Source organism: Adiantum capillus-veneris, chromosome 30 (genome assembly GCF_014529385.1).
Source record: "Adiantum capillus-veneris isolate H3 chromosome 30, ASM1452938v2, whole genome shotgun sequence".
NCBI lineage: Eukaryota > Viridiplantae > Streptophyta > Polypodiopsida > Polypodiales > Pteridaceae > Adiantum > Adiantum capillus-veneris.
The window spans coordinates 64,082,225-64,107,180 of record NC_140960.1 but is presented as its reverse complement, the minus strand read 5'-3'; the positions used below and the strand labels follow the sequence as shown (position 1 = coordinate 64,107,180).

Here is a 24,956-nt window from a genome sequence, read left to right as displayed (position 1 = left end):
ATGAACAGGACAATCATGGAACGAGCACGAAGCAAGCGGCTACATGCAGGCCTACCGCTTGAGCTTTGGGCGGAAGCTATAAGTACGTCTGTGTACTTGATCAATTGGTCACCCTCAACGACATTGGATGGGGGAGTTCCAGAAGAGGCATGGACAGGTAAACCGATGAATTATGCATTTCTCAAAGTGTTTGGGTGTGAGGCTTTCATGCACATAGATAGAAGCCTAAGATCAAAGTTAGATGCAAAGTCCAAAAAGTGTTTCTTCATTGGCTATGGAGAAGGAGACTTTGGGTATCGCCTATGGAATTCTGAAGATGGTAAAATCTTAAGGAGTAGGGATGTAATTTTTAACGAACAAAATATGTACAAAGATTACTTGGAAAGAAAACAAACAAAAGAAACAGGTGATGAGTACATGGAGCTTGAGGACGGTGAAGACTCAAGGACTGCAAACGGTGACAATGTGCAACAACGTCAACCAAATGAGGAGCCTCAACCTATTCCCCAAAGATCTACAAGAGCAAGTAGACCTCCAGAAAGGTTTGTTCCTTCCTTCAACCATCTCTTGATCTCAGATTCTGGAGAGCCGGAATCATATGAAGAAGCTATGCAACATGAATCCAAAGAAGAATGGACGAAGAGCATGCAAGTGGAGATGGACTCACTACATCACAACCAAACATGGGAGTTGGTTGAGTTGCCTAAAGGTAAGCGGGCACTTCAAAACAAATGGGTGTACAAGCTAAAGGAAGAAGAAGGTGGGAAGAAAAGGTACAAGTCTAGGCTTGTGGTAAAAGGTTTTTCTCAAAAGAAAGGTATTGACTTCAATGAAATATTTTCTCCTGTTGTAAAAATGAACTCAATTAGGCTTGTCTTAAGCCTTGTGGCTGCTCATGATCTAAATCTCGAGCAAATGGATGTAAATACGGCATTCCCTCACGGTGACTTAGAGGAGGAAATCTACATGCTTCAACCAAAGGGGTATGAAGTAAAAGGTAAGGAGAAAATGGTTTGCAGATTAAAGAAGAGCTTGTATGGTTTAAAGCAAGCATCAAGACAATGGTACTTGAAGTTTGATCGATGGATGTTGGATCATGGATTCACAAGATGCAACTCGGATCACTGCGTCTACACGGAGAATTTGGGAGATGGGAAATTCATCATCCTAATGTTGTATGTTGATGACATGTTGATTGCAAGTGCTAACATGCAGGACATCAAAGACCTAAAAGAGGAGCTGTCCAAATCTTTTTCAATGAAAGATTTAGGTGCTGCAAAGAGGATACTTGGTATGAAAATATCAAGGGAGAGGACAAAGAAGACAATAAAGCTATCTCAAGAAGATTACATCAAGAAGGTACTAGAAAGGTTTGCAATGCAAAATGCAAAACCAGTTTCTACACCTTTGGCTGGTCATTTTAAACTAACGAAGGATATGTGTCCAAAGACACAAGAGGAGATAGCCTATATGTCTAAAGTTCCATATGTTGCAGCGGTAGGTTCTCTAATGTATGCTATGGTCTGGACAAGGCCAGACATTGCACATGCAGTGGGAGTTGTGAGTAGGTTCATGGACAACCTAGGTAAAGAGCATTGGCAAGCTGTGAAGTGGATACTTAAGTATCTAAAAGGGACAACAACAAATGCTTTGTATTTTGGAGGAACTGATATTTTTCTAGAAGGGTATGCTGATGCAGATATGGCAGGTGACAAAGATACTCGAAGGAGCACTACTGGCTATGTGTTCACGGTTGGAGGCACAGCAGTAAGCTGGGCTTCAAAGCTGCAGAAAGTGGTTTCACTTTCTACCACGGAAGCAGAGTATGTAGCAATGACGGAGGCAAGCAAAGAAATTATGTGGCTTCACAGATTCTTAGAAGAGCTTGGATTCAAACAAGACAATTGTGTCTTGTACAGTGATAGCCAAAGCACTATCCATCTTGCGAAGAACTCAGCCTTTCATTCAAGGACAAAGCACATTGAGGTGAGATATCACTTCATACGCACTCTTTTGGAAGAGGGACAACTAAAGCTAGGAAAGGTGCATACAAGTGAAAATCCTGCAGACATGTTTACAAAGGTGGTCAACAAGGAGAAGTTGAGCTTTTGCTCATCTTCAATCGGCATTCAAGGATAAGAAGCCAGAATGGAAAGCAGTCACAGGTTTGGTTTGGAGATCAGTCTCCAAGTGGGAGATTGTTAAGTATGGAGCCTGATTTACCCTTGTAATTTTCTGTGGTAAAATCGCACATTTGTAAGGCCCCCATGATGAGGAGAAGCCATCGTGCGTGAAGGAAAATCACTCACCGGAAACCAAAATTTTCACGAACAAGAATCAGGGGCAACTTTAAAGGCCTCGGGGGCCTCCACCCCCGAGACTTTTTTTTTGCCGGAATATTCTTTTTCGCCGGAATATTATGGCCGGACGGCGGCTGGAAAGTGGTCGGAAAACAACCGGTCGGTTGGCCGGTGGTCGGAAGTCAATGGCCGATGGCCGAATTCAAAAGCGGACTTGTCTTCTCAAGGGCGGCCACACATGGGCGGATTGGAGGGTCCAATTTGGACTTATTCGCACAAGGGCGGCTACACATGGCTGTCTCTCATAAGAGAGGGTAGCCCTTTTGGCCTATAAAAGGAGGCCATTTCTACACACATTTCATAGTGTGAAGTTGATGCAACAAGGTGAGTGTGAGGTGGTGAGAGTGAAGCAAGGCGGGAGCTCCATTAAGGGTATAATCCCTTTGTAAAGTACTTCTTGTTTTGAAGTACTAAAGCCATTGAGTGGCTGCTTTCCCGTGGACGTAGCCCACATTGGGTGAACCACGTATTTCGTGTGTACTCTCTCTCTCTCTCTCTCTCTACTCTATAATCTCGTGTATATAAATCTGTCTCTCTCCATTAAGTAATGTACTCAATTATCTATGTAGCTACGTCTTATTTCCTAACATCAACTACCATATAATGCATTCATTCCTATCAACTATCAGAAGCTAGGGCAATACCTCTGAAGTAATCTGTAAATTCAGAGTATCATTTTAGTTAAATTCGTAAAAAAAATGTCTGTTATTTAAAAACATCAGATTAACCAGCCAGGATCCACATAAGGTCACTATATGATTTACCCTATGGGATCGAGATCAAACCTACTAGCAAGATGTTAGGTAAGGCCAAGTGCCTATATACTTTAAATGAGAAAAAGAAGCCAGCAAAAGAAGTTAAGCAAAAAGAATTGAGTAGCCAAGGTTCGACCTAACTTCTGCCATCAGAAATCTGTCACCTCTTTGAACTTAGTGATAGGTTAATCAGAACATACCGCTATTCTTCCTAGTATATGACGATGCTAAAAAAAACCAGTAAATTAGAAACTTGCATTTTATTCTACCTCAGTCCGGTATGTGCAATTAGCATATAGGGCACCATACCAGAAGCCAGTACTCAGAATAACCTTTTTAGCCGATTCAGTACAATAGGCCACCGGTAAAAAAGATCAATCTTACTTGTAAAAAAAAGGGCGAGTTAAGTTGAAAAAACATTATTTACTCCTACAATCGGGTATGCGAAACCATACATACCCTACTGTAATATTAGATGCCTGGCCACTATTTCCAAAAAAAAAACCAGTTTTGAATGACCTCTCAATACTCTTAAGTAGTTTTTAATAAAATAGGCACCAGAATTAGTAACAGATTTAATTTCGGGTAAGTCCTTTTACCGAAATTACCTCAACAAAGTCACCAAACTTATCCAACCACTCACATATATCTCATTTTTTTGTGTAAGACAAGTTATTTTTAGATCTGCAGTACACCGTTCATGAGCACATTACCCATTTGAGTAACAATATTACCAGAGTCAACCTTATAGGCAAACAACTAGATATTGTGTCAAAATCTAGCGTATTCATTGGAAATACCCATTTTTGGAAAGAAGCATTGAATATGAATTGTTGGCACAAAAATGAGGAAGTTGGTAGGGCATGCACCCCAAGGGAGGTCGAATGAATTAACACAACATCAGCTAGTTGTAACTCAAGCAAAAACTTCACAATGCCTAAAAACTTCACCATGAAAGATATTTAGATATGCCTAGATTCACTTTCATGCAAGGTATAGAGTCATGGTAGTGATCCGCATGTCGATATAACCATCAACCAATTTACTAAATACATCATGCATAGTGTTTACTATATACTACATCCCCATTAACATTGCCAATTTCCCAATGATGGGCCTAGAACCAGGTTCCAATATACGTTCTCACACACCCACACCACATGCATGTGCATGCGCACACGCACGCACGCACGTACACACGCATGCACGCATGCACGCGCGCACACACACACACACACACACACACACACACACACACACACACACACACACACACACACACACACACACACACACACACACACACACACACACAAGCATACAGAAATACAAAGGTCTGCATACTTAGTTTCAGAGATATCTCTAGAGAAACAAGGCATACTCAACCACTATGAAGCTTACCACTAAAACAAGCATTGACTATAGAAAATTAGCACAAACTTAAGATAGTTGACAAGGCATGCGCACAATGCAATGCTATGCCCATGAAAGGAAGTAGTGATAGGCAAACATAAACAAAGAATATAAGCAACAAAACAAAAAATAAAATGGGGGCAAGGCATTGCTCGATGGGTGGAATGATAGGCTTTCATGTGCTCCTTCACAATCTTGTTGACGAATTCATCTGTAGGCATTGTTCTAAACTCGGGATTCAACTCGTCGTTGGAATGATAGGCTTCCATCACTCCTTCACAATCTTGTTGATGAATTCATCCCTAGGCATTGTTCTAAACTTGGGCTTCAACTTATCCCATTCCTCCGCTCACTGCCGACGATTGAGGTTCTCAGCCTTTCTTACATTTAATGCCCATTTTGTTTCTTTGTTTGCAAAATATGCCTCTGTATGCTTTTTTCATTGATGCTTGCCTTGTCATCTTTTGGATGCTTTGCCTCTAGAACCTATTGTCCCATTCAATACAAAGCGTGCTTTGCGTAACGAGATCTCCACATCCAAGCCATGCTCTCTTTTGAGGTGCCTCTCCATCTGCCACCTAACATGCTCAAAATGGAATGATTTGGGCACTCCTTGCTGGCTGAGCATTGTTGTGCAAGCTATCCATCCAGCAAAAAAACCTCCACACATGGCAATGACTGATGAACATTTGCATGGCTAGGCTAAAACCCCTTCCTAGTGTCGTCTTGATCCACAACTGAACCATCCTTTTGTGCATCTTGATGGCTGGCCCTTGCACCATGACTCCCATCGAGAGTACTCTTTCCTCTTTGAAAAAGGAGCTTTTGGCAAGGTTCCAAGAATTTGTCTCCTCCACAAAATGCATCATGCCCTCCTTCAAAAGGCCCACAAGATTTTTGTGAGTTTTTTCAATTGCAGGCTGCTTTGCTTGGTTGGTGGAGAGGAAATGTCATGCAAGTGTAGCCTCAAGCTATTTCAAGTTTCTTGTGGAGACATTGGGAACTTTTTTCCACTTGTGCCTCCCTTATCCCCCTGCCCCCCCAAACAAACCTACGAGGTGCCATTTGCAAAATTTGTGGCACATACCCTCCCTCCCCTTGCCCACCACCTACTTGGCCTTAACCCATGTATCTTGATTTGCCTTGATGGCTCTCCCTCAGGCTCTCAAGATAGAACCCCCCCCACAGCTCCTGCAATTTGTGTCCGAGTGCTTGCAAAAACTTGAGGCCCACCCTCTTGAGACTTGCAAGCTTGCCCACCACCTTGTTCCAGCCCCACAAAGAGGTTGCACAACAATGCAAGCAGTTAGAGACCCTCTCACTTCTCCCCTCCCACAGACTCCCATCCCACTCCACATGCAACCCACTCTTTGCAATCCTCATGCAACGTATGACATTTGGCCACCATGGAGATCCTGTGAAGAGGCTGCTCATCAATGCAAGCAGATATTGATAGACTCTTGCCCCACTCCGCATACAACCTATGACATTTGGCCAACATGGAGATCCTGCGAAGAGGTTGCACATCAATGCAAGCAGATAGCGATAGACTCCTGCCCCACTCGGCATGCAACCCACCCTTTCTAATCCTTATGCAATGTATAACATTTTGCAAGCATGGAGATCCTATTCACATAAGCCATTTTTTTCCAGTGTGCTTGCTCGATAGCCCCCCGTAACCGCTCGGTCCATGTTTACCTTTTAAGTTCTTGTTTATTTTTTGGGCTTGCATGGACGGTGGAGATTGCCCCAAAAAGTGTGTTGGATTTCCCCTCCTTGATCCCACCACTTGGGCTTCCTTTAATACCCCGTGTCAAATAGTACTGAGAGCACCTAGGAGGCATTTTGATTTATTTATTTGGTAAACTAACCTTTACCATTTTAGTCTCCTCTCAACATCTCTTTATTAATGAGAGTCAAGGAGGAAGAGGAGAGAGAGAGAGAGAGAGAGAGAGAGAGAGAGAGAGAGAGAGAGAGAGAGAGAGAGAGAGAGAGAGAGAGAGAGAGAGAGAAGGAGTTCTCTCTCATCATCCTCACCAATTCCCGTTTATAGTGTAAATTTTTCGATTGAAAAGGAAAAATCTCACTTGTGCTTGGACCTTAATTTGCAAGGTCAAATACAAAAAGGGGGGGTGTGTGTATTATAGTAAACAACAAAAAGAACAGGGAAAAAAAAGCAATGTTCACGCTTGGACTTAGGCCGTTTTACCTATCTTTTAAAGGAAAGCTCGTAAGTTAGTCAAACTTTTACAATTTTAGCCAATTAAAACTAGTCTTGCTTGGTGGGCCTTTGCCATATATAATCTAATAGATTTTGGAGCGCAGTTGGCTACTTGGTTAGCTGATTCTGATTACTGTCGCCTTGGGTTTTGTTGTGGTGACACAAGAAAATGAGTAGAACCAATTGACATGCACCAATAATAGCTCAGCTTTGGACTTGATGAGCATTGGAAAGAAGCAATTTTTATCCCATAGTGCTCCATATACAACAAAGAGCTACTAAAGAGAGTAATTGAATCGAGCAAAAGGGTTGCAACTTAACCTAGTTTGGTAGTTATTTGCAGATTGCACCATTCAACCTAGTAATATTGACCATTTAGTCCCTAAACCGTGGAACCATCTTTGAAACATCATCTTATTCTCAATCAAGCATAGTCAATTTTCCTTTATTTTAATATATGGGTTGGATTGCCAAACTGTGAGAAAATAAATGCATGTCTATTTGATATATAGATAGGATGATCAAAATTGAGCATGCAGTAGTGAGGAAAACATGTGGCCAAACTAAACTTAAGGAAGCTTTGACAAGCTCAAAAATACTGAAAACATAAACATATTAAAAAAATTGAACTACACTATCGACCTGATAATCATGTACGAATGTCATCCAATTGTGCAAGCCGCAGGACAATGTTTGAGTCAAGCTACAAGAAAGCAATGTAAATAGTTAAACATATCGTCTTGCAATAAAACGTCACATACTGAAACTGCAAAGTAAACAATGCACATCATACGGAGGTGCCATACAAAAGTATGGTGGAGAGCTGGCACTGTGGTCTCTCCAAAAATTATAAGAAACGGAAGCCGTGCCCTGCCCCGTAGCGTTTATGTGTTGCGCCAAGCAAACGCATAGTCATGGGGTGATGGATACAGATGACGAACCTTGTAGTGTTGTCAAACTGGAGTCGCACTTGTGCAATTGGAACGTCCAGTGTGGTGAATATATGTCCTCCTTACCAGACACAAAACACGTAGTAAGACAAATATGTCAAAGGTTCGTTACATAAAAAGTTGTGGGTGCTTTCCGGTAGATTTTCCCTTGTTAAAGTTGCAATATTTTTCTCTACTCGACCGTCAACTCTTTCTCCTGCCTTATGTTGTAGCCAGTTTCCTATTTGCAGTTGCCAGTGCGCGCTTTCCTTGTAGACCAAACAGGGCTTCTCCTCAATTATGCAACTCGTCAGCCATGCCGTAGCATGCTATCATACGTAGATTTTACCTGCAATTTTTCACCGATTTCGCTCTCATGCTAAACGTGTGCTTGCAAGGAGTGCAACAATTGACATGCGGGGTCGCAAAAGAGATGATAATGGATATCAAAGTAGAAATGTTATAGGTGTGTTTCACCGGTGCAACGAGAAAGCCTTTTCAATGCACCCAACAATGCCTTTGTTTGATGGACCGGCTCGTTGCAGTGCATTTTGGAACGTTCATGAAGCTCTCTTGAACGTAATTGAGTGACTGAATACCCTTTATATGGAATGTACGAGATTTTCATGACACTGATTGGTTTACTTGTTATCACAACTGCTTTTCATCGCGCTCATTTCGCTGTTTTACGTGTTGTTGTTGGTGGCATTGGCTCTACGATGGCAGACTTCATCCACCAACATTCAGTTCCACCACTTTGTGTTGCTTTTGCCAGTAGAGCTTAAGCCCTCTCTCGTTCATTATTTTCAAACCCCAGCTAATTAAATGCTGCAAGAATAATCTCCTCAAAGTTTGGCACTGCTACAAAGGATTCACGTAATATACCTCTAGCCGCTTGAACTTCTGCAGCCAGCCACTTTTCTTTTGCTCCCATGAGCCACAACACTTCTGCTTGAGGACAATATGTCACTGCTCTTTGTAGCAAACTATCCAAATAACTCCCAGCTTGTCCTGTGACTTTTCTCAAACTGGGCGGCTACTTTTAGCCTACACTCTTTTGGACTTTAATTACTGAAAGTGATCTTGCAGTCTCGATCGATCCCCTCTTTTTACATTCATCTGCATCAACAGAACCAACTCTTTTAGCTGCCTCTACCTCTTTCATCCATGCTTCTCGGTCTATGTCAACACCCTCCCTCTGCAAAGATCTGATTGCCCTCTCTATAACTTTGCACACCATTTCAATGTTTCCATTTGCCTCCTCAAGCTTGGCTCCAGTAATCCAAATATCAAGCTCAGTAGGAAGCATTTCTCGGGCCCTATTTAAAACTTTCTTAGCTTGGTCGTAAGATTCCAATCGAGCAAGAGCTAGCCAAAGCAACTCGTGCATGAGGAGGCAGCACACGGTGGCACGAGCGAGTAACACTCTTCCATCGTCCTCATTCTCTAGTTCAGCAACAACTTTCCACAACCTTACACAATCTGGAACTCAAGTGCTTTCCTAAAAACCCTACTTTTTTTTTACATCACCATCCTCAAGCTTAGCCACCTGCATCCAAATCTTGACAGATCCATTGGGGATCGCTTTAACTCCCCTGGCCAAAACGTCGGCCTTCGCTTTAACATCCAAACCTTATCAGCGGCAAGACTCCAACCAAACATCTTCATTTTTGGGGCATTCTTTACATCCCATCTCCATGAAATTTCTTGCAGCCTAATGTTTTCTTGCAACCGAGTCAGAAAGTTTGTCAAGTTTTAAAGAAAGGTGCACGATCTCTCTTCCTTGCCCAATAGCCATCAAACCAGCCCAAGGAGTTTCAACACACCAGCTGTCCTGCTCTTCTGGTCCAGTGCTGACACGTGTTCCTTTTCTTGCTTATCTTTCTCAAGTAGGCTAGTGTTAGGGACATGTATATTGCTCTGAAACCTCTTCTTCTTATTGCGAAGAGAATAGTCTCCAATCTCGGAAATGCTATCCCATTATTCTACACTCATGGTGGACAACTTTCTCTTTAAATTTGCAAACTGGGTAATTTTTGAGTTTGAAGCTTTGCACTTCGATCGCTTTCTTCAAGTGCTCTTCTCTACGGTCCTTCCTTCTCGAGTCCATCCTCTTGTCAATACCCCCCAAAATCTCATCTGCCTATTTATCATCTTCATCATATTCATCAGTGGCAAACAAACCCACATGATTCCCCTCAAACTCATCAAACTTCTGGTTTTTCATCATAACCCTTATCCTCTGCCTACCTAAAGACGTAATGGCATTCCCATCTACATTGACCGATCTTCAGGCAGATCAGGGGCGGCACAGGCAAGCCCAATACTAGATCGATTAGTGAAACGGCTGACGGGAATCCCTTCTTGCACCGCATACTGGAGGGTTTGTAGTTTCCCTCGGGTAAATATATACTCGGGGTTTTGCCTGGCACAACCTTAGCGACTTCTGGAGCATACATGGCAACCAAATCATTGCACGTCCGATGAAGACAATGCAACCTTTCTTGCCACTGTAGAGAACATTGCTTCTTCCTTGGATTTATCAGCGGATTAAGCTGCCCTTTTCTGCCCTGCATCATCTACGGTGCCTTTTCAGTTTCGAGCTGCTGATGCTTTTCGCGCTTAAAAAATAATGAAGCCCTTTTTCCGTTTCAAAACCTATGCTCAGGATGAACCCACGTGGGTCAATAGGGTGGCCTTAACTGAAAGAAGGACCTTGGGCTCACCAAGTAAATACACTAAAACTCATTTTTAGCAAACATTGGATTAACTCACTTTAAAAAACAAGGTAAAAGTTCACTATGTTCCTTGTAAAGACTATTGAAAAGAATTTTATAATAACTAGCTTGCACGACCCATCTACGGTGGGTCTCGCTCGCTCTTACCAATAGTATACAACGGTAAGGTCTTCGGTGGTGGTAGTGTCTCCGACAGTGCTTAGGCATGTCCTACATAAAGCCTACATTGAGAGAGAGAGAGAGAGAGAGAGATCTTCTTGATGCATTTCTATCTTGTGTGTCGAGACGATGTGTCCTTTCTTCGTGTCTATGCAAACTTATCTCTCTCTCTCTCTCTCTCTCTCTCTCAATTCCAGCTCAGTTCTAGCTAGATAGGAAGACACAAAGAGATGGAGAACTAATGGTTCGGTCTCATAGGTCATTTTGGCCTCTTGAATATGTTAATATATCATTCATTTCTCTCGTATGGCAATCAACTCCATGCATCCTACGATGTTAAAACTCTCTTCTTCTTCTTCTTCTTCCTCCTCCTCCTCCTCCTCTCTCTCTCTCTCTCTCTCTCTCTCTCTCTCTCTCTCAATTCCAGCTTAGTTCTAGCTAGTAGCACTTCTAGCTTCATTTTATATTTTTTTGGTACCCAGACATGGTATCAGATTCACATTAAGAAAAAAAAAAGAGTATAGATAGGAAGACACAGAGAGATGGAGAACTAATGGTTTGGTCTCATAGGTCATTTTGGCCTCTTGAATACGTTAATATATCATTTTATTTCTCTTATGTGGCAATCCACTTCAAAATTTGAAGCATTAATAGGAGTCTCCCTCCTATGCATCTCTCTCTCTCTCTCTCTCTCTCTCTCTCTCTCTCTCACACACACACACACACACACACACACACACACACACACACACACACACACACACACACACACACAATTCCAGCTTAGTTCTTGCTAGTAGCACTTCTAGTCTCATGTTTTATTTTTTATTGTACCTAGACATGGTATCAAATTCACTAGTTTGTAAGGGTTTGGTCTCATAGGTCATTTTGGCCTCTTGAATACATTAATATGTCATTTCATTTCTCTCCTCTTCTTCTTCTTCTTCTCCTTTGGCTAGAAATAACAAGAGTCTCGCTCGCTCGTTCTCTCTGTGCAACTCTCTCTCTCTCTCTCTCTCTCTCTCTCTCTCTCTCTCTCTCCCCCCCCAACAAAAAACACAGCCGTTTTTTGACCTAGTAGACAACAATTCACTCTTTTGATCATAACTTCTTCATCCGAACTCCGATTTGAGTGATCTATAGCCTGAATCAAAGAGCACAAAGCCCTCTATGCATTGATGTAAAGAAAAAAATTTTCAGAGTTATGGAAGGCGTTTCTGTAACAGTATTTTCAAAGTGAACAGGTTCAAGAAAATTGACTCTGATCTCTTATTTTACATACAATGTCTTCCGGCACTCGCAAGGGTTCTTCTTCTTCAACAAGATCCACAACCATTGTGGAAAATGATCCAAGATCTCCTAAGTGTGGAGATAGCAACACAACCACCCAACCAACGACATCGGAAACCATGATCATGGCATACTTGGTATCATTGCAAGAGACCGTAAACAAACAAGGCGAAGACTTACGAGCACTTGCAATGGAGAATGGCACACTAAGGGTACTTGTGGTTGAGAATAAGAATATCAAGAGGACACTTGAGATACAAACAACATGTTTGATGCAACTTGAAGATGAAATCAAGGAATGTAAACGCTCTCTTGTGGACTTGAATGCTTTGAAGGAGCGGATGAGCAAAGTAGAGCATGACCATGTATTGAAAGATGAGAAATTTGACACCATGAACCGGGATGTATGCGACATGAAAAATATATGCACAAACAAGTCTTGGGCTGATGTATGTGGTAGCAATGTGGTTGCTAATTCCTCACTCATGCAAGATATGGCTCAAACAAAGAATGTTGAGAATGTGGATGTGGAGGAGTTGAAGGAACGGGAGCGACGTTCCAAGAACATTGTAAAGAGAAGCTAGAGACACCTCCTTCTCTTGCCATTGTTATTGAAGATTTTTTCAAAACCCACTTTGGCATGTCCGGAGTTATGGTCTTTGGAGCACATAGAGTGGGGAAGCAAGGATCTCCTCGCTCGGGAGAACAACTAATTGTATGCACTATGCCGGATGAGACCAAGTGAAAGATTATCCTTGATAATAATGGATCTATTTGAGGGATACAAAATGTTTTGTATGTGAAGATCACACCATTAAGTAACAAAATATGAGTCGCAAGGAATATGAGGAAAAGAATAAGAAAAACAAGGAGATCTCTCATGAAGAAAATGTGCCCAAGGAGGAGGCAAGTCCCTCGAGCAAATAGGGATGCGTAATCTATGAGACCGAGTTAGAATTGAAAATATGCTTTTGGAATTGTAATGGATACCCATGGAATGCGGGGGTTGGCATTGATGAACTAACAAGCAAAGCCGATGTTGTACTTCTTGTTGAAACTTGGGAGCATGATACACAAAGGATTAATGGCTTGGAGAATAACAATGTATATTCATTGATGTGTTCAAAGAATCTTAAGCAACGAAGAGGACAAGGAGGGGTAGTATGTATGGTTAAGAAAGGATTGGAAGATTTTGTCTCAATTGTGAAAAATGACAAGTACAAACGTTATGTATAGCTGAAAATTATGACACCAAAAAGAGCACCCATTTTTGTAGTCAGTTGCTACATTCCTCATCATGATTCTCCCTTTTATGCTTGCATGGATAGAGATAAGTCATTTTTTGATTTAGAAGAGAACATTGCTTATTTCAAAAGTGAAGGTGATGTTGTTGTATTTGGGGATATGAATGCTCGCACAAAAATATTGCAACATGATACTCAACAATTTGATATGCCATACATTTCAAGGGAGTTGGAGGAAGTTCACTTGCACGATCGTTCTTCAATGGATAAGAAAGATCCGGATCACTATGAAAAGTTACTTTTACACATGTGTAATAGCACGTATATGCTCATTGCCAATGGTGTATCTTTGTGGAGTGGAACCAATGGATTTACATGTAGGAGACATAATGGGGATAGTGTGATTGACTATATGCTACTCTCCGAAGCCATCATGTATCACATAAAGAGTTTTATGTTTGGCTAATGGACCCCAGAATCCGATCATCGCACCTTATGTATTGACCTTTCATGTGAAGAAGCAACTAAGCATGATAATCTCAGCCAAAGAAAAGAGAAATTATCACTACGTATGGATTTCAAACGGGCACCAATGTACATTGAAATGGTTGAGAAAAATTTATGGATGAAGAAGCTTCAATATGATGCACCATTGGAAACTAAATGGGAAGCTTTCAAGAAAGTTATTTATTCTTGTGCCGAAGAATGCTTTGCTATAAAGCATCTCCATGGTATCAACAAAGATAGATCATGCAAAAGGTGGTTTGATAAAGAATGTCAAGATGCTCGAAAGTCCTTGATAAAGCTTGATGCAACTATGGACAAAGACAACTATCAAAGTCATTTGCATACATACAAGGCATTGGTTCAAAAGAAGAGAAGAAGATGGAAAGTAAAGCAACAACTTTTTCAAGTCCAAGAAAAAACACATGTATGTGGAAGATTTTGGAGAAACTTGAGGGGCAAGCTGGTTGAGAATTTTGGTAACTTGAGTCTTGTGGATATGTACACACATTGTAGGAAATTATATGAGCAAGCAAATGATAAAAGATGCCATTTTTATGGTTCACTCCCATGTATGCCTTCTTTTTTTACTATTGAGGATGTATGCGGTGGGTTTGAAAAGTTGGCCACTTGCAAAGCGGGAGATCTTCAAGGTATCAAGCCGGAGATGATCAAATGGACGGGAGATTTTACCCATGAGTGGATGTGTGATATGTTCAACCTTGCACTTCAACATGGTATGCCTTATGATTGGAGTACTAATTGGGTTAAGCCTTTGCATAAAGGGGGGGATGTAAAGAATGTAAACAACTAATAGACTATAATGATTGGGTCTCTTATGAGAAAGTTGTTTGGGTGCATAATGGAGATGAAATTGAGTGATTGGGATGAAGATAATGACAAGTGTGCAAAGGGATAAGTGGGCTTTTGTCGATGCCATAGCACCATTGATCATCTTGTCACTCTTCGTGTTCTCATGGAAGAAAGTCGGTTGAAAGGCAAGCGACTGTATTGTTGATTAGAGGACTTTAAGAAAGCCTTTGATATGATTCCATGTAACAATTTGTAAAGAAGGATGGAAGAACTCCAAGTGCCAAGTGAGTTTATGCTTGCGGTTCCTCGAATCTATGAGAAGGTGATTTATCAATTGTGCATAGGAAGAGAAATTTCAAAAATTTGTAAGAACTATTGGGGTTAAACAAGGATATCCGTTGTCACCAACTCTCTTTGGTCTATGCATCAATCAATTGGAACAAATGGTACTTGACTTTATGTAAGAAGAAGGCATTGAAGAGGTCACTATTTTCAATACAGTAATCCTGCTTTTGTTGTATGCAGATGATGTAGTGCTTCTAGCACACACTTTAGAAGATGCACAAAAGCTTATGGTTGTCCTTGAGAACTTTTTCTTGCATAGTGGGCTGATTGTGAACGAATCCAAGACAAAGGTTATGCTTGTGAAAACCAACCATAAGGAGAAGCCATGCATTGTGTACAACAATGAGACACTTGGAGTTGTTGAGAGCTTTAAGTACCTTGGCCTTGAGGTTCCGTCCAATCACAAGTGGCATGAATGTGCTATGTGTCGTTTGGAAGCGGGAAAGAGAGCATATTATGCATTTGAGAACATGTGTAATGCGGGAAACATCAAGTGTTGGGGTTCTCAAGAAGTATCTTTTTGATGCACTGGTGACACCGGTTCTTCTTTATGGAGTTGAAGTGTGGGGAGGGAGCATCTCAAAGTCTACTTGGAAAGAGTTTGAGAATGTCCAAAAAAGTTTTCTCACAAACTTTCTCCAAGTGAAGACACAAACTTTCTCCAAGTGGAGACACAAACACCATGTATGCTCCTACTTCTTGAGTCGGGATGTCTTCCAATTGAGGTTATGGGCATGGAAAGGGTTGTGGAGTACATGATAAAGATGCGTCAAAACCCCTCACATCAACTTCCTACAATTGCATGGAAGCAAGCAAAAAATTTCAAAAGACGCATAAAAGCAAGATCTTGAGCACGGGAAGGATGCAAGACATAAAGAAGTGGTTTGGGAGATGGGATGCATTACACTTGGTACATGATGCTTCAATTGACTCCCAAGTGAATGAAGCTTTTCTACAACGGCAATGTATTACGGCGTGGGAGAAATCCGGGGGGTCACGCTTCATACATTACACTACCCATATTGCCCCCAACTACAAAACCATGTTCTTCGCTGAAAGAGGAAACCGTACTCACAGTTACATGCTTGAGCCTATCCCCTTGTCGGCAATACACACTATCGTAGCCATTCGGCTTAGCTCCCATTTCCTTCGATGCGAGATAGGGTGTTGGGGCAATGGAGAAGAGTCAAATCGACTATGTACATTATGCTCACTGCAAGTTCGAGAGTCTGAGTACCACACACTACTAGAGTGCTCATCTTTTGGTCACATCCAAACTTGCTTCTCTCACCTTTTCAGCCATACTTAGACCTACACACTTTCCTCTCCCAGCCAAAGTGTGGACTCTCCATTGCGACTCTCATCACCACAATTTTGGAGCATCGAGAGTCACTCATCAACCATGCACATACTACATCACATGTAACTTTGATCCCATAGGTCATATTTGACCTTCGAGGAGGACGATAATAAAATCTCTCTCTCTCTCTCTCTCTCTCTCTCTCTCTCTCTCTCTCTCTCTCTCTCCATTGTGTGTGTATCTCCGTCTCAATGTTCGAGAAAAGTGCCCTCAACTTAGCCTTCAATCGGTTGAAAAATCAAAACAGCTGGTTGAAGCGAGGGAAAGAAGGAAAAGTTTGCTTGGAAAATTTAACAAAACAGAGTAAAATTTCAAAAAAGCCAATTCTTTTGAAACATCTCATGATCATTTCATTGCATGAAGACATTAATATTATCATTTCATTTCTCTCCAATTTGGAGCATTAACATGAAGATGTTAATATATCATTTCATTTCTCTCCAATTTGAATCAGCATAATCGCTCCCTCTATGTCTCACTTCCCTTTGCGGTGGCAACACCTCCGGCCTATGTCTAACCATCTCTCTCTCTCTCTCTCTCTCTCTTTGCGCAGTAGCATGCACATTGTCTGAGCCTGCAATAGCCAACAAACTCTCTCTCTCTCTCTCTTTGCGCAGTAGCATGCACATTGTCTGAGCCTGCAACAGCCAACAAACTCTCTCTCTCTCTCTCTCTCTCTCTCTCTCTCTTTGCAATAGCATGCACATGGCCTGAGCCTGTAATAGCCAACAAAAACTCTCTCTCTCTCTCTCTCTCTCTCTCTCTCTCTCTCTTTCTCTCTGTGTGGGTGTGTGTGTGTGTGTGTGTGCAAGCACTACCAAGTAGTAACGTGAGACGTACATGAACGTGACGTAGAGCTGAGGTTGATGGAAGTTACCTACTTTAATGGTGCAGAGTTGAGGGAGGTTGACCTATAGAGTCGTTGAGGTCCTAGGGATCTCTCTCTCTCTCTCTCTCTCTCTCTCAATCTCTCCCTCAACAGACTGAGCCCCACCGTCGTGCTCTGGAGGCTTCAAGAAGCGGGCGATTTGCACAAAAACTCCTGCAAGCATCTCTCTCTCTCTCTCTCTCTCTCTCTTTGTAACAATCGATTAATCCCCTTCCTCGTGCTCCGGAGCCTTCAAGAAGCGGGCAACTTTCCATTTTGAAACTTGCACAAAACAGCAGGCGGCTGGTAATTTGAAGGCCAACATCACTTCAAATTCTCTTTCCTTAGGATGGATAGTAGCCGGATGCACGAGTGATCGCCATCTGGCAGGGGGGGACCCGGAATCCCTCCCCGGTTTATAATAGTATAGATAGGTTGCTTTCTGAGAGAGAAAACAAGAAAGTGACACTACATTTTAAAGTACCTTTTTTCACAATAAAATATTAGAGTTTTTGGAAATAAATGTATGAATGAATTATTAAGATTACAATAAGTTTGTAAATGATCAAATAAATAATAAAATAAATCTTTATAAAATTCTTAAATCAAAAGACTCTTTATCTATACTTTACCTCATGAGATCAAACACCTATGAATACACTTTTTAATCAAAACAAGTGAAAGGGACGGCTTTCAAAAACAAAAAGAAAGTGATAAAATTGTTAGGTTGAATTAAATTGGTATTAACGTTTGGGAAAGGATTGCCTCAGCTTAGTCTTGAGCCAATTGAAAATCGAGACTAGCTAGCTGCAAACCATGGTAAACGAAAGAAAAACGATGAAATATGTGAGAAAGTCGTCCAAATATTTTGCAAATCTCAAAATTTTTGCTACTATTTTCGGTCTTCTTCTTTGTGAGGAAGAAACTCGACCAATAGCCGCTTAATAAAAGAAACTTTTTCGAACGTTAACACTGGCTGTAATCAAGCTATAGAATGCAAGAAATGTAAAGCCATGTGAAGTTGTGAAATAAAAAGAACTAATTAATATATGTGTGTGTGTATAGAGTTTATTAAAAATATGCAAGGTGAAGCTTTACTTTAGCATTCTAAAACAATAGAATGCAAAAAAAAACATATATGTGTGTGTGTAAACTTTACTAAAATTATGCAAGGTGAAGCTTGACTTTAGCATACTAAAACAAGGTAAAGAATCACTAGGTAAAGAATCACTCTGCCTGCTCAAGAAATGTAATGCAAAAGTAGATGAGAGTTGTAAAAGAACATTTACATTATAGAAGGAAGATAATATTTATGTAAGCTTCCTTTTCAATCAAAGAGGACTTTGTCACCATCAAAAACCTCCATATCAACGGTTCAAAAGATGCACATTTTCTCAACCTTCCCCTATCATGGCTTTCTGGAGGTTAAAAAAGCTTTATTATTACATTGATTTCTCTAGCTTTCATCACTTCACACCATGCTAACTTATCTAATCTATATAATTAAGTTTGGTAGCATTGCTAGACCAAGATAGACCAAAAGCAAGACTCTCTCTCTCTCTCTCTCTCTCTCTCTACCCCAATAGAAGTAGAGTACTCCTAAGTTTGTTGAACAAGGGCTAGCACCTCATGAAAAATAATGTCTATCATAAGCTTCCAAGTTTGGTATCAAAGAATGCTTTGCACTATCTTACATATATTTATGTTTGTTGCGTCTTACATATGTTTATGTTTGTTAGAATATATTAAGAGGTTGTGTCATGCATCATTTTTAAAAATGCAATAATAGGAAGAGAGTATTGATAGTGTTCCACTTGGAAAAGAAGATAGCGCTACAAGAATAGAGGCAATGTTTCTTTGGCCGCAACAACATGCGGGTCAAATACTAGTATATATTGAAAAGCCAAAAAGTTTCAAATGTTCCAAGACAAATCCTCCCCATCGTGCATTTGTTTAGTTAGTGAATGGATCCTTCGTTGAATGAATTACCTTGGAAATTTGTTCTATTGTTATAAAATGCATAAAGTACCTTTAGTATTTTGTTTTATAATTAATTTTTATGAGATAAGCATTGACACAAACATATTATATAGTAGAAAGATAAAAAGTTTGAAATGTTCACAAACACTTCTCTCAATGTTAAACATGAAAGTAAATTCCAATGAGATTATCATCATGATTTTTCACTTTCAATCAAAAAGTTTAAGCAAGGTGAAAATTAACTATGGTCTAGTAAGGCTATTGATGGGTGTTCCATAATAAGAGGCTTCTTTGTGGGAGAGAAAAATAGAAAGCGACACTGGTATTTTAAAACATGTGGTATCACAATAAAATTTTATATTATTTGGAAAGAAGTGTAGCAATGAAAAAATTAAATTACAATATGTTCCAAAGCATAAATAAAGTATATTCGCTTAACCATAAATCAAGCATCAGCGTACAAACTATCACAAAAGTGTAGATTTATGAGCATTAGCTTGTATTAAAGCTTGAACTTTTGACACCAGGTTAATGCTTAGCCATGGCAACTTGAAACACCAAAACCTTACTATCACAACATTGTGATACTTACAGTAGTAATTACTTCATCATAATTTAGAAAGCAACAATGAGAAATAGAATCCTAAGCTCTAGCATATATTTAAACTTGGTTAGAAAAGAACACTCGAGGCTTGCCAAAGTTGTGTGATTAATCCATGTGTGGCACAAAAAAATATAGTGTAGAGCTGTCACGGCACCTATCATTTTTGATCCTTCTTGGTTTTGCAACAACATTGTAGGAGAGCTATTAGGAGCTATTTGGCAAAAAGTTTGAGAAAACTGAAGCTGAACTCAGAGTCCTCATCCGAAAAATGGGATGTCCGAAAGAATTTGTGGAAGAGACGTTGAGGTACATACAAAGCTTGGGATTGTGTTTTGTCATCAAAGCTGAGAGACTTGTTGGGTCCTCGTCCCTCTTTGCATGCACAAAAGAGGGTCACATTTTTGGTTTGATGTGACCCTCTTTGGATGCACAAAAGAGGGCCCGATTGTAGTTCAAACTCTGCATCCTTACATCTTGACCACTCTGCAAGGTTTTTAGATAAAAAATAATGGCAACACAAAACATAGGCTTCTTGTCAATAACAAAGACTATGCACAAGATTCATTCTCTAGACGACCAATCTAGCATGTGTTATGCAGATGCCAATTGGTGGTTTTTTGAGAGACTTAATCATGGCTATTGTGCATGCGTGCATGCAACCACTTGTAAAGCCATTAGGAAGAGAATGGGGTTTAGGAGGGCCTCTTTATTTGACAGTTTAAGGAAGTCAAACCTTTTGTATTAAGAAATTAATCAAAGGACAACTTTTGAATTCAAACAGGCAAAACGGCTAGTTTATTTGAATTCAAAGTTTCCGCCCAAAAATGGAATTTAAAATCTAGCGGGTAAAACCATATGATGTAGCATATCTATGGAAAGAGCTCGACGCGTAGATTGTAGATCTATGATCTTTGCTCAAATTGAAGATCATATGTGGGAGTTATGGAAGGCCAAAAATCATAAAATTTCCACCTCCTTTTTGGGGGGAAAAGTGCATCCTTTGACCACTTAAATCCTTGCACAAACTCTCATTGTGGGTGCTCTCTGTGTGTGTGTGTGTGTGTGCATGCATGGGTGTGTTTTGGTGTGTGCTTGTGTAGCATTGGTATTAGTGTTAGTGTACTTTTCCTTCTTGCTTGTGTTTCTCAGGGATTCTCTTCTCTTGCATCCCCTTCATTTGTCTGATTGTGGGTTTATTGTTGTTTTCCTTGCTTGTGGTTGCCCCATCCCCAACTAAGCAGCACGGGAGCCTTGAGGGGTGTTTAGACGCATCCTCTCTTGTTGCCCGGCCCCGGACCACCTCAATAGATAGGTTCTGCTTCTACACTATTTTTACTTAGTGCTCAATTTCTAAACCAAGAGACATGAGTAATCTATCTTCCTACCCTTCTCATTTGAATACAATATAGTATGATTTTCTTTGAAATGTATTCTTGAAAGTTTCACTAGACACACACCTTGTCAAGATACCACTTGACATGTTGAAACCTAAATGTATTCTAGATCTTTGAGAGAGAATAATAATTCCTATTTCCTTGTGCTTGGAAAACTTTTCAACCATGAGGTCATCTGAAGCTCTTCCTAGCTCACTATCCTCATCCACATGCAGATTAATCATCTTGCCTATAAATTTAGGGCTTAACCAATCTCCACCAAAAATATTACCCTTGGTTTCATGTATGTGTGTTAGTTGCCAACCATCAGGCTATTCCTCTAGTGCTTCCAAGGTAGCATGGCATAATCCATAAATCCAATCCTCATGAACTAATCCTAGTGTACAAGGAGATTTATGCCTATCTCCTACCACATGTCTCAAAAACTATAGCCCGCAAGTCCACGTTTCACTCCTAGAAGTGAGTCTTCAATGAAAGTAAAGATCTCATATTCTCTCTCTCTCTCTCTCTCTCTCTTCACTCGCTCACACACACACACACACACACACACACACACACACAAAATACACATTTTTTCACAGGTTGATGCACGCGTGTGTGTGTTATACTTGCTCCATGATGAAAAATGGCACATGTAGATAAAGGGGACATCGACCTTTGTGACTTTGTCTAGATGCAGGGGGTCACTGCATCTCTTCTTGACTCCCATTCTATGGCTGATGCTGCCCTTGTTTGTAAACCTATGAAATGCCATAGCTATGGTCTTCACAACTCTCTCTAATGCTCTCTAAGACTATCACTCTCTTTCACACTCTAACTCAATGACTCTCGTTTGAGTTCTTTGCAACCATATTTGAGGCGCCCATTATTTGTTAAATTTCTAAATCAAATTGTCTAGTTACGTGGCTAATGCTTGATTGCCGCGTAATTTGATGAGTTAAGTGGTTGTGTTATGCGGCAATCATGCAATCATCATGCTTTGTATAGCTCGGTGACTTGCGTGGAGATCCAGCGCTATCACCATGTACCGACCACGTAATTTGTCAAGTTACGTGGTGGTCCAATTTGGTGGTTGTGGTGTGCCATATGGATCACGAAGGACCCATCATGGTAGCATACACATGTCTCAGTGAGTTACATGTACATCTCACGTGGTCAGCCACATGGCACACAGCAACTTTTGAGTCAGACCGCCACGTAACTAGCCAAGTTATATGGCTTGTTCATGCTGGCTGAGATGTAGAATTCCATACCTACTATCTTCGGGGTACGTGGTCGGTCGATTCTGGCTTGAATATAGAATTTGATACCTACCACCATGGAGGGGCCTCATAACTCACCGAGTTATGTGTCTGCTCCATTGGATAACTTGGCAAGTTTTGGGGAATGTGACATGTTACATATGAGGAGGGTAATCTTGATCATGCATACACCCTTGCCCTTTCACCAATCTCATTATCAAGGCCATGGCAAATAAAAAGTACCTTATTTACCACATTACCTTCCTATCGGAGGCTTCTTCTCATTTCTCCTTTTCTCTACAGTTTTATTCTTCTATATGTGTACAGGTCGAGCTTGCATATATGGAATGTGTAGAATTCTTTTGTATGTGTACAATTTCAACTTGAAAATATGTTATGTACACGTGAAAAATGTATATTGGTAGACTAGAGATGTTGATATGTGAGTGCAAAAATTTGATCATAGTCATTCTCCAACAAAGTTTATTATATGTAGGGATAAGTTTTATGTAGATTTTCACTATGGGAGATGGGAAATTAATGGTCTATAATAATTAAGTAATCTTCCCCTTCTCTCCAAACTTGCTTCAAAGCAAGAAGCTCATGAGAAACAAGTTAATTATCATACTATTGTAGGAAAAATATTTTTGATGTATTTTTTGACATGCTCTACTCGAAGCTGCTTCACAGCATGATCTCATTATTATGTATAATCTCATTATCACAAATATAAAATCACGCTTTCTCTTCAAAGATCAATTTCTCCCAAAAGACATGACCTTCCCACGGATTCAACTCATGAAGGAGCAACGAGAGCTTCTAGAGTTTGAGATATTTTGTTTCTTTAATTTATTGAGCTTTGTGCATCTTTCATTGGTCTTGCTTGTTTGGATTGAGAGGGATGCATATAGTATTTATTTTTTTTCATGAAAACTTGTGTTTTTGAAACTCAAGGCTTCTCTCTAAGGCTCTTTCTCACTCTCTGGCTACAAGTTCTTTGAAAATCAAAAGCTTCTGTTTAGGAGAGAGGGACACAATTGTATTGACTTCTGAAAGAATTCAAAATGGAAGGTGATCAATGCACTAAACAATTTTTTCCCTCTTCTTGAAAGGTATATTTTATAAGAAATTTTAAATAGATCATGTGGCACTTGACAAAATTTTTGAGGAGTTTATGGATTGCTAATATGTCTCTAGTGCAAATCTACGTCATCTTTTGAAAGGTTTCAAAGCTAGTCATGTACACTAACTCCTGCTAGAGTTGAGGCCGGTCATTGTGAATTTGTGAAACACAAATTGTTGTTTCCAATTAAGTTTCTTCTTCAACTCTTGACCTTCTTTGAGGTCATTTATATGTCAAGTCTTGACAATTACTCATACTATAGAGGCTCTGTTTCTTTTGTCTTACACAGACACAAGAAACAGAGCCTCTATAGTATGACACAAGAAACAGAGACACAAGAACTTTTGGACAGATTCTCACAATAATTCTCACATTGTGACTTTCCTCAACATCATGAGCTTTGGTGAGGGAGGTACCGCATACCTAGCTAGGTATGTGGTGCAGAAGCTCATGATGTTATGCATTGTATGAAAAACAACTGAAAAAGACTCTGGTTTCCTACACGAGAAAATTTCTAAATCTTCTTGTGAGAGCCTGAAGACAAGGTGCCGACGTGATTAAAATGATGACAAATTTTCTCTAGTTGGCATGTCGGAGAAAAAGGAGGGAGGAGGCAAATAGTCTGCGAATCGATGGCGTCTGGGCGTTGGAACTAATTCAAACACTCCCCGAAAGAAGACTCAAGTCGATGGGCGCTTGAGCTGGCCGGCGTGTTTCTCATGATGGCGGCGCTGTTGATGGGATGCTCCATTCACGCTTCTGAGATTTCGGAGACGTTGCCTTCTGACACTCTCTCCTGGTGCGTACTGGCTAATCCAGCCGCCGATCCGGCATTGTTAAGAGGCAGCGTTGCAGTATGTCTGCAACTTGAACCACGGCCATTTCTGCAAGCGCATCCAGCCCCAGCATCCCTGCCACCAGCCCAACAACGTGGCCGCACATGCCTCGTTTGCCTTCAACTCCTTATGGCAGGCTCTCCGGGCTACCAATTCTAGCGCGCCCTGCGATTTCGATGGCCTTGCCCTCATTGCTGTTTCGGACGTACCCAGGTATATAGCGCTCTCTCTCTCTCTCTCTCTCTCTCTCTGGGCGTTAGTAATTGTTACGTAGGTTACAGGGACTGCCGCTACGTCGATCCCGTTCCCGAGAAGCGCGCAGCCCCCAGCAGGCTGTGGTGCGTGGCCAAGCCCTCCGCCAACCGTGCCATCTTGCTGAAACGTCTTGAAAATCTCTGCGAGTTTCACCCACGCTCTTGCGCGCCCACCCAACCCGAACAGCCCTGCTTCGAGCCCAACACTGTAGCAGCACATGCCTCCTTTGCCTACATTTCCCAATATAAGGCTCCCCGAGAAGTGAAATCATGTGATTGGGGAAGCACTGCTTTCTTAACAATCACCGATCCAAGTAATTAACTCGCTGAGCTCTTTGTTTCTATATTATCTTTACAAATATTTTTCATTGCCTGCAAGCCAATGTTCTCAACTCTTACCAAGCCAAATAGCATTTGTAACCTTCACATTCCAATGCAACATACACATATCTTGCAGAGCTTTCCACCAAGATCTAACAAAAATACAATTTAAAAAGATGTGGTTCATTGTCTCCATTCTATTAC

General features: G+C 40.8%; 2 pseudogenes; one reads left to right on the top strand and one right to left on the bottom strand.

Moving 5' to 3' along the window:
* Positions 1–7,871: 7,871 nt before the first annotated feature.
* LOC147418091 (uncharacterized) lies at positions 7,872–9,441 on the bottom strand (annotated as a pseudogene).
* A 14,488-nt stretch (positions 9,442–23,929) lies between these two features.
* Positions 23,930–24,753, top strand: LOC147418090 (glucan endo-1,3-beta-glucosidase 13-like; annotated as a pseudogene).
* Positions 24,754–24,956: the final 203 nt, after the last annotated feature.